At 34.6% G+C, this 8051-nt stretch overlaps 1 long non-coding RNA gene across 4 annotated transcripts; it reads right to left on the bottom strand.

Moving 5' to 3' along the window:
* Positions 1–1845: 1845 nt before the first annotated feature.
* On the bottom strand, positions 1846–6666 carry LOC136200688 (uncharacterized). Of its 4 annotated transcripts, none has more exons than XR_010673445.1 (4): positions 5939–6666; positions 4522–4981; positions 4062–4425; positions 1846–2662 (listed from the first exon to the last, which is right to left on the bottom strand). It is a non-coding gene; the product is annotated as an uncharacterized lncRNA (long non-coding RNA). The 4 variants fall into 4 exon arrangements; XR_010673444.1 differs by having other exon boundaries at positions 6003–6666; XR_010673442.1 differs by having other exon boundaries at positions 4522–6666.
* Between the last annotated feature and the right edge of the window lie 1385 nt (positions 6667–8051).

The following is an 8051-nucleotide window of genomic DNA, read 5'->3' as shown; positions in this document are numbered from 1 at the left end:
TAAGTTTTTTCAGTGATATTGTTGTTGAAATGTTGATGTTAGCACAATTTTAAAGATATATGTTACAAATATACATGTTTTTTATATTATTATTTTTAGATAGATAATAAATATTTTAATTGTATTTATACAATAATTTATTGATTAATAAATAAAAATATAAATATACAAATCTGATTAATCCCCGATTAATTTTCGAGGCCCCTGTCTGCCCGACTAATGCCTAGCGTTTTTTACAACTTTACTTTTTTTTTAAACGTTAAGTCTATATTAGTGCTATTTTACACGTGGAGCCTAAATTATTACCTCAAAACCTTAGGTCAAAATGCATTTAAAACTCTTATTGTAAATTTTCTTTCACTATTATATGTATAATAATATAGATTGTTAGTAGTTTAAAACATGGATAAAGACCAAATTTAACACTAAGTTTTAAGAGACGTGCAGATTTAGCCTTAATGTACGAAGTTGTACAAATTTAACCATAATAAGATTAATTTTAGCATTGCGATATAAAAAATTTCAAAAAAACTGATTTGACTATTGTTTAACTGTCACATTGGACCTTCCAAATATGTTTGTTGATAAATTAAAACAGTTTCATAATTTTTTGTTTGTTTTGTTTGTAATTTTGTTAGTAAAACACTAAATATCTTAGACGATATTTGGAATGTCTAAAGTGACAGTTAACACTAGTCAACCCATTTTTTTCTATATTTATGTATAACCCACTTAGCTTCTATCTCACCAAATTAGACACTTTCATCCACTTTGGACAAGAATACCCTTATTTCAATTCACCTTCTTCCTCAGACTCTTAACGTCTTTTTCGTCATCTCAAACCGACGAAAAGACGGTGGTTTATAAAGAGAAGAGATTATATTTTGTTCAATCTTTAACGAATTAGTGTCTGTGGAAGAGGATTATGATGGAAAGCTCAAAAAATGAGAGAAAAAAAAAAAGAAATACTACTGCGATGTCGTATTTGTGACGAATTCGTCACAAATGCGACAAGAATTGTCGTATTTATGACGAATTTCGCGACAAGAATTGTCGCATTTGTGATGAAATGCGACAAATTTCATCACAAATGCGACAACAATGGTGGAAAATGGTGGAAATAGAGGAAATTGAAACGATACCATACAAATGAAGAAAGGGGCAAGACTAGCGATAAAAACATGCATATAAGCTAAAAACATACCATTTCTATGGGAATTTGAACATAATACTTTAATAATCTCAAAAATCGCTAACGATTGGTACCAGAAATTGGAGGAGGAGGAGGAGGAGGAGAAGAATTAATTGAATAGAACTAAGGGTAATTTTGTCCAAAGTTGATGAAAGTGTCTAATTTGGTGAAATGGAAGCAAAATGAGTTAGATATGTAAATGGACTCTTTTAGTTGGGCTAGATTTATAATTAGCCCTTTTTTCTAATGTTCAATAACCTAAAGCTAAAATTAATCTTACTTGAAAATATTATAGTTAAATTTGCATCATTTCATACGTTAGGACTATGTTTTAATATGCACTACACTTAAAATGTAGGAAGATTAAATTTGGCTGTTATCCCTTTTAAATATTATGTCAGAGTTTAATTTTTTATTACCATTCATTTAGTGATCATTTTTTTATTAATGGAAGACGAATAATTATTAGTGTAATAACTTTCTCACATAATAATGCTATATGGAAGAAGCTATTGCACAAAATTGGTTGTGAGAAAATCAAAACATACCAGAAATAATATACATAACTCTAGGGAAACAACATGAAACCATTAGGGAAACAACATGAAACCATTAATTGAATGTTTTCTTATACATTGTAGAATATCCTAGTTTTAACGACATCAATTGTTTAAGTTACCAATAGAAAAGATGATTGAAATTACATTCCGATACTAATGTCACATAACACATAACTCCGACACAGACAACTGAAAAAAAAGGTCAATATTTGAACAGATAAATTTTCTTCTACCCGGACTGTTTACTTTCTTTATCCTGTATTTATGCGACCAAACTTATACCTTTTTAAAGACACTTGCTCTTGCTCTTCTGTGTTGCGCCTCAGTTTCGAACTTGAAGGAGTTGACAAAATTTGAAGCAATGGCAGTACATCAGCGGTATCATCTATATCATCTAGATAGTAGCTAGCATTGCTGGGTTTTTGTCAAACAGTTTATGCAAAGATCTTAGGAGCTGAAGAATATAACAAACTTGAACTGTTTTCAATATGCTTTCCAACATGTCTTGATCGGATCTGTCATCCCTAATGCACATTAGGAAATCTAGGGATTTTTCATCAGTGATCATTGCAGAAAGTAGTTTCTCTGCTAGGAGCCCTTTAGTGACTCCCTGCATATTAGACAACTGATAGCTTACCTGTGGCTTTACTTCGACAATATGCAAACGATGCTAACCCGTTTAACAACAACAGGCTCATTTGCTGATAGTGATACCATTTGTTTCAGAAAATTCCCAGAGCAATAATCACCCTTGGAATAGATCTAGGAGTTTGCAGTAAATTCAACATGTCTGCGGATGCTAAATCAAACAAATTTAAGTAAGATCTTGATCTCGAGGTTAGAATCAATCCCTTGCCTTTGATCCAAAGAAGGTGTTCAAAGCCTACTGGTAATTTTAGAGATCAAACACCTGCAAGAACAGGGAAAAACAATAATATTGAGCCTTGAGATAAGAAATATGCAAGGAGTGACAATGATCTAAAACATCAAAGGCATTTGATTAAAGATATTCCCTCTAGGGAGTTCGTCATCGTCATGTATCCGACTTTAATCAACATCGATCTCAAAAAATTAACCAAAAAATGCCTTGAATTCGTGGCTATAACATGTAGATCATAGATAACACACACATAAAAAAAGTACATGAATAACAAAGAAAAATGGTAAAAACATGCAAATTAGTCATAAACATACCAAGTTGAATCAGCTTGAAAGAAGATAATAGAATTGATTTCTCTAATTCCTAGGCTTACGCAAACATGAGATTACTTGTTTTCTGAAGACGCAAACTTTATAGAGCGCATTGAGGAAAAGGCAAAAAAAAATCTTCAAATCAATAAGGAAGGTGTAACGGACTCGAAAACACATAATAACCTTCTTACACATGCCATTTTATTATTCGACTCGACTCCAACGAAACCATTAAATAATATGATGTCTTCTAATTCTGATAATTTTTGGAAGAAACCATTAAATAATATGAAGTCTTCCCATTATGATAATGTCCAGATAATTTGAATTTCTTAACCTGGATTTGACAAGAATGGAAGATCCTTATCTCAATTTTTTACTGAAATGTTACAACTCAGCAATAAAGGAGTAAAATACAACTGTTTAGAATACTTACCGCCCAAAAGAAGAAATTTCTTAAATTTCCAAATATACATTTTTTCGTAGCACGAAAATAGTAACATGACCACCACATTGTCATCATTACCTTGAATTATCAAATAGCTAATAGTGCATAAAGGGAACATTTTAAAAAATTGTACATAGCTATAATAAAAATTCTCATTCACAAACTAATGAAAATAATGAACAAAAAGAAGGAAAAAGCACAAGCAACATTTTATGAAAAAAAATCACACCGAAGGTAATATTTTATCACAAAATTTTCACAATCCTCAAAGTGTCAAAACGCGAAATCACACAATATAGGAACAATTAATGTGATCCCAAAAACCTATTAGGAACAATTTTCAAAATTCAGTTTGTTCCTATGGTAGAAAATCTTGATAGGAAATGCTTTTAATCTAATTGAATTTCATATAGCAAGCAATAGAAAAAAAATTGAGTGACTAATGAATGCAATGACCACAAACATGCTTAACACCAATGAACATATCCAATAAATCAATTACTTCACCCAAGGAAGGAAGCCGTATTTAAAATGGGCCACCAAATGAATAGTTCAAGGAAAAAGTTAGAATTTCGAAGACAGCTATTTACTATAATGAAATTTGCGAGAGCACGCAATTTCAATCACGATAAAATACAAAAAGACTTATAAAATACAAAAAATATCCTACCCCATCAACCTCAGCTACAATATCTCAACTCTGACTCTCCAGTCATAATTGATAATCATCATCCTTCTTCTACCCGGACTATTTACTTTCTTTACCCTGTATTTATGCGACGAAAGGCAACAGTTCATACCCGGACACTTGCTCTTCTGTGTTGCATTGCACCTCAGTTTCGAACTTGAAGGACTTGCCAAACTTTGAAGCAATGGAAGTACATCAGCAATATCATCTAGACAGTACCTAGCCTTGCTTGGTTTTTGTCCAATAGTACACCAAAAGATCTCAGGAGCTGAAAAACATAACAAGCTTGAAGCTGTTTTCGATATGCTTTCAAACATGTCTTCATCGGATCTGCTACAATCCTTTGCTGCATATTCATTGGTTAAGTTAGACCTAAGGACTGATAGTGATAGCAAAAAGAAAAACCATAGACAATACCAAATGTCACGGGCTATGTGCTTACTTGTCTTCCCCGAAGTAAGCCAGCTAGGAGGATTAGATCACTCTATTTGGATATGCTGCTGAACTCATAGAGCTTGCCACGGTTAGAGAAGATGATAAGAGCAACTTCAGCATCGCAAAGCACAGAAAGCTCATAAGCTTTCTTCAGCAACCCATTTCTCCTCTTTGCAAATGCTACCTGTCTGTTTATCTTGTTCTATATCCTTTTCAGCTCCACTCTTCCTCTCCCCATTTCCTTATCTCAATTGGAAACAACTTGATCTTTTCACAACTTAAAATGCAACCAAAAACATGAAAAGAGGAAGAGAGAGTTTCAAACTTTGAAGAAATCCTAGAAAGAGAGAGAGAAAGAAGTTTGTGTAATTTGGGATTTTCTGACAACTGCGCTTCAATCTCTCTTTATACTCTTTCAACTCTCTCTTGTACCTTTCCTTTTCTTTCAATCCAATACTCTGGTAAACCTACAAATACACAAACAAACAAACAAACATCATCAAACTACTATTTCAATCCAAGAGTGGACAGGACGATCCAGGATTTACAGATAAACAGTCTTTCCATGTCTATGGGTGTATAATTGAAATATTTTGAGTGCATTTATCCTGTAAAATTAAACCTTCACGTAAAGGTCTAATAAAGTTCGCCGGCAAATCAGTGGTGCCCGAGCCCTCGTCTGGATTTAATAAAATCAATACATTTATTTAGATATTTATTACTCAACACAAACTATATAATATATATTTTTTTATTAAAGAGAACGGATTAAAATATTATAGTTACAAAGAATTAAATTATTGTGGTGTATAACTTATTCAAATTGATCATAGTAATCTAATAATTATACTTTTAATCATTAATCTATACTATACCACTCATAGTAAGGCCAGATCCATGATTTTAAGCTAGTGGGGACAAATGAAACTGGAAAGTATTATGTTATGCGGAAGATAAGACTTCCGCACATGTACAAAGAGTCATATAGAGCATGAAGCAAATATCCATGAGTGACCCAACAATAAATACAAGAGAATAAATGTCTAACCAACCTTAAACAGTACTTCAAAATAGAATTATTTCTTATATATAACGAACCATATAGCTCCTTACTTAAAGAATGTAAGATATTTAATACAACTGACCAAATGATTCAAACCTCAATCAATATCTAAATTGGAATCCCACTAATTAAAAGGATTCTTCATTACATAACAGTAATATCAAGTCTTTTATCACCAAAAAAAAATCACAATTTTCGAAGTGTCAAAAAACTATGATGATGCATAGCATATGCTATATCGAAACAAGTTGACCATATAAAAGCTTAAACCAAATCATTTATGATCCAGGCACCCAGATAATTAACATCACACAAGATTCAGAAATGGTTACTTCAGCATCCATCAATGAACAACACTTACTCAATATAGTTGTCTTATTTATGAAGATAATAAGCTCAAAGTTGCATCAACATCTCATCCGTACCTCTATGGAGTGAACCAGCTTGATGACTTCTGCCAGAAATATAGCTGCTACACCAAAACTATCTTTCCTAAAATACCAACAACATTGTCCTAGTGATAAATAAGGAATAACAAAAACAGCAATTGCACAGTCGAAGAGCATGTGCCTTTTGCTTCTCCTGTCGTCTTGTTCACCTAGAGCACTGAATTAGGAGACACATCGAAAAAGGCAAAACTTACGCGAATCTGTCAAAGATACTGAGTGAGCGAGCTTGGGTATGAAAGTTCAAGTTCATCTGACTTGGATGGTAAATAGGAGCTTTCTCTTGATTCTTTCAAACACAAATCTGTTTGTTTAGAAACAGAATATCATGGTTTAATCTTCCCCGTACTGTTGAAGAAGAAAGATAATTTTGTATAGGTTCATGACTAACAGATGGTCCTTCATAGACGAGATCGGATGCTGGTCGAATTTTGTTTCGAATAACGCCCTCAAAGCACCACATACCACTGGTCGAGTATGTAACCCTAATCGGAATCAACAGCACCGATGACATTTCCACAGATGCACGGCTGAGTATGTAACTCCAATCGCAATGACAATTGCAATCGCAATCGCAGCATCTTGAGATATCAATGCCTTTACGACCTAACGGCGGAGAAGAGGCACCCCTCAAAACCCCAAATTCATCTTATGCTTATGTAGGTGTATCAGATCTTGATTTGGTAATTTGGTAGGAGTAGATAAAATAAGAACAGTAACACGTCAGCTTCATCTGTCAAATTTATAAATTTTTGTTTTTTCTTTTTATCTAATTATTTTTAACCAATTATAATTTCTCTAATTTTTAATTATACCAACGGCACGACACTTTCTGTAGACACTGTAAACAATTTCACCTAAGTGCTTAAGAAAATGGCTCATGCTTTTTTTTTTTTTTGAAGTAAACTCATGCTTCTTTTGTTTTTTTTACAGTAAAGGTAATTTATTGATTATCCAAAGCATGCATGTTACAAATAAATTGAGGGGTTATTCACCCAAACCCTATTGTCAGACTCTGAACTTTGCTGCCCGGGCTAGTAAATGAGCAACATGGTTCGCATACCTTTTAGTAAATAAAACAGACCTAATTTCTTGTTCGGAGATCATAACCTTACAATCCTCTACTAGAATGCCAAAGGGAGAAACTAACTCTATGGGGTTATTGATAGCCAGCACCAAGAGTTGCGAATCCGATTCCAATTGAACATTTTGAACGGTTTCCGCTTTAGCCAGCTTAGTGCTTCGCGGCAACTCATTCCTTTTGCGACTAGATGGTCCGAGGAAATTCCCAACAATCCATTCCCCGCTGCTAGGAACTTACCATCCTGGTCTTGCAACACGAATCCATACCCTGCTCTTCCAGAATTTGGAAACGTTGCTGCATCAAAATTCAGCTTTACCTAACCCGTCGGCGGTTTTTTCCACTTCTCTCCTGAACCTGGAACCGGACCCGAGAAGCCTTTAATTTGAGCCTCTCGCCATCTGCTTAGGAAAGTCGTGGCATTACAGAAGGAAATGGAGGGCGAGGAGGTGCGGTTCTCCCATACCATTGCGTTTCTATCATTCCAGATAGTCCATATCAGCGTTGCTGCCAGTTCCAGAGTTCCTTTATTATACCTGCATTTAACAAATCTCCAAAACGCTTGTAGAGTACTAACTCTTGTTCTGATATCTCCTATTTCAGTGAGTAGCCAGATTTTTCATGCTTCCACGCACTCCACAATCGCATGAAATACCGTTTCGGCTTGCAGTCCGCACCTCAGACAACTCCTTGGTACTTCAACCCGTTTTCGGAATAGGACGTCTCTCATTGTGAGAAAACCGGATAACGTCGCCATATCAGTTGTCGCACCTTTGGCGGGGTTAGTAATGCCAGACGCTGCTCCAAATTTCTTCGTTTGCTGTCATCTCGTTTGTAACCGGGCTGTTTTGCAGATATCGATATCCGCTTCTGGCTGTGTACTCTCCACTACGTTCAGGCTTCCACCACCATCTGTCCGGGATCTCTCTCGAACTGAGGATTAGTTC

This window comes from Euphorbia lathyris, chromosome 7 (assembly GCF_963576675.1).
Source record: "Euphorbia lathyris chromosome 7, ddEupLath1.1, whole genome shotgun sequence".
In the NCBI taxonomy this organism is placed as follows: Eukaryota; Viridiplantae; Streptophyta; class Magnoliopsida; order Malpighiales; family Euphorbiaceae; genus Euphorbia; species Euphorbia lathyris.
Note: the sequence above shows the minus strand (reverse complement) of the source record. Positions and strands in the feature narration are given on the sequence as shown.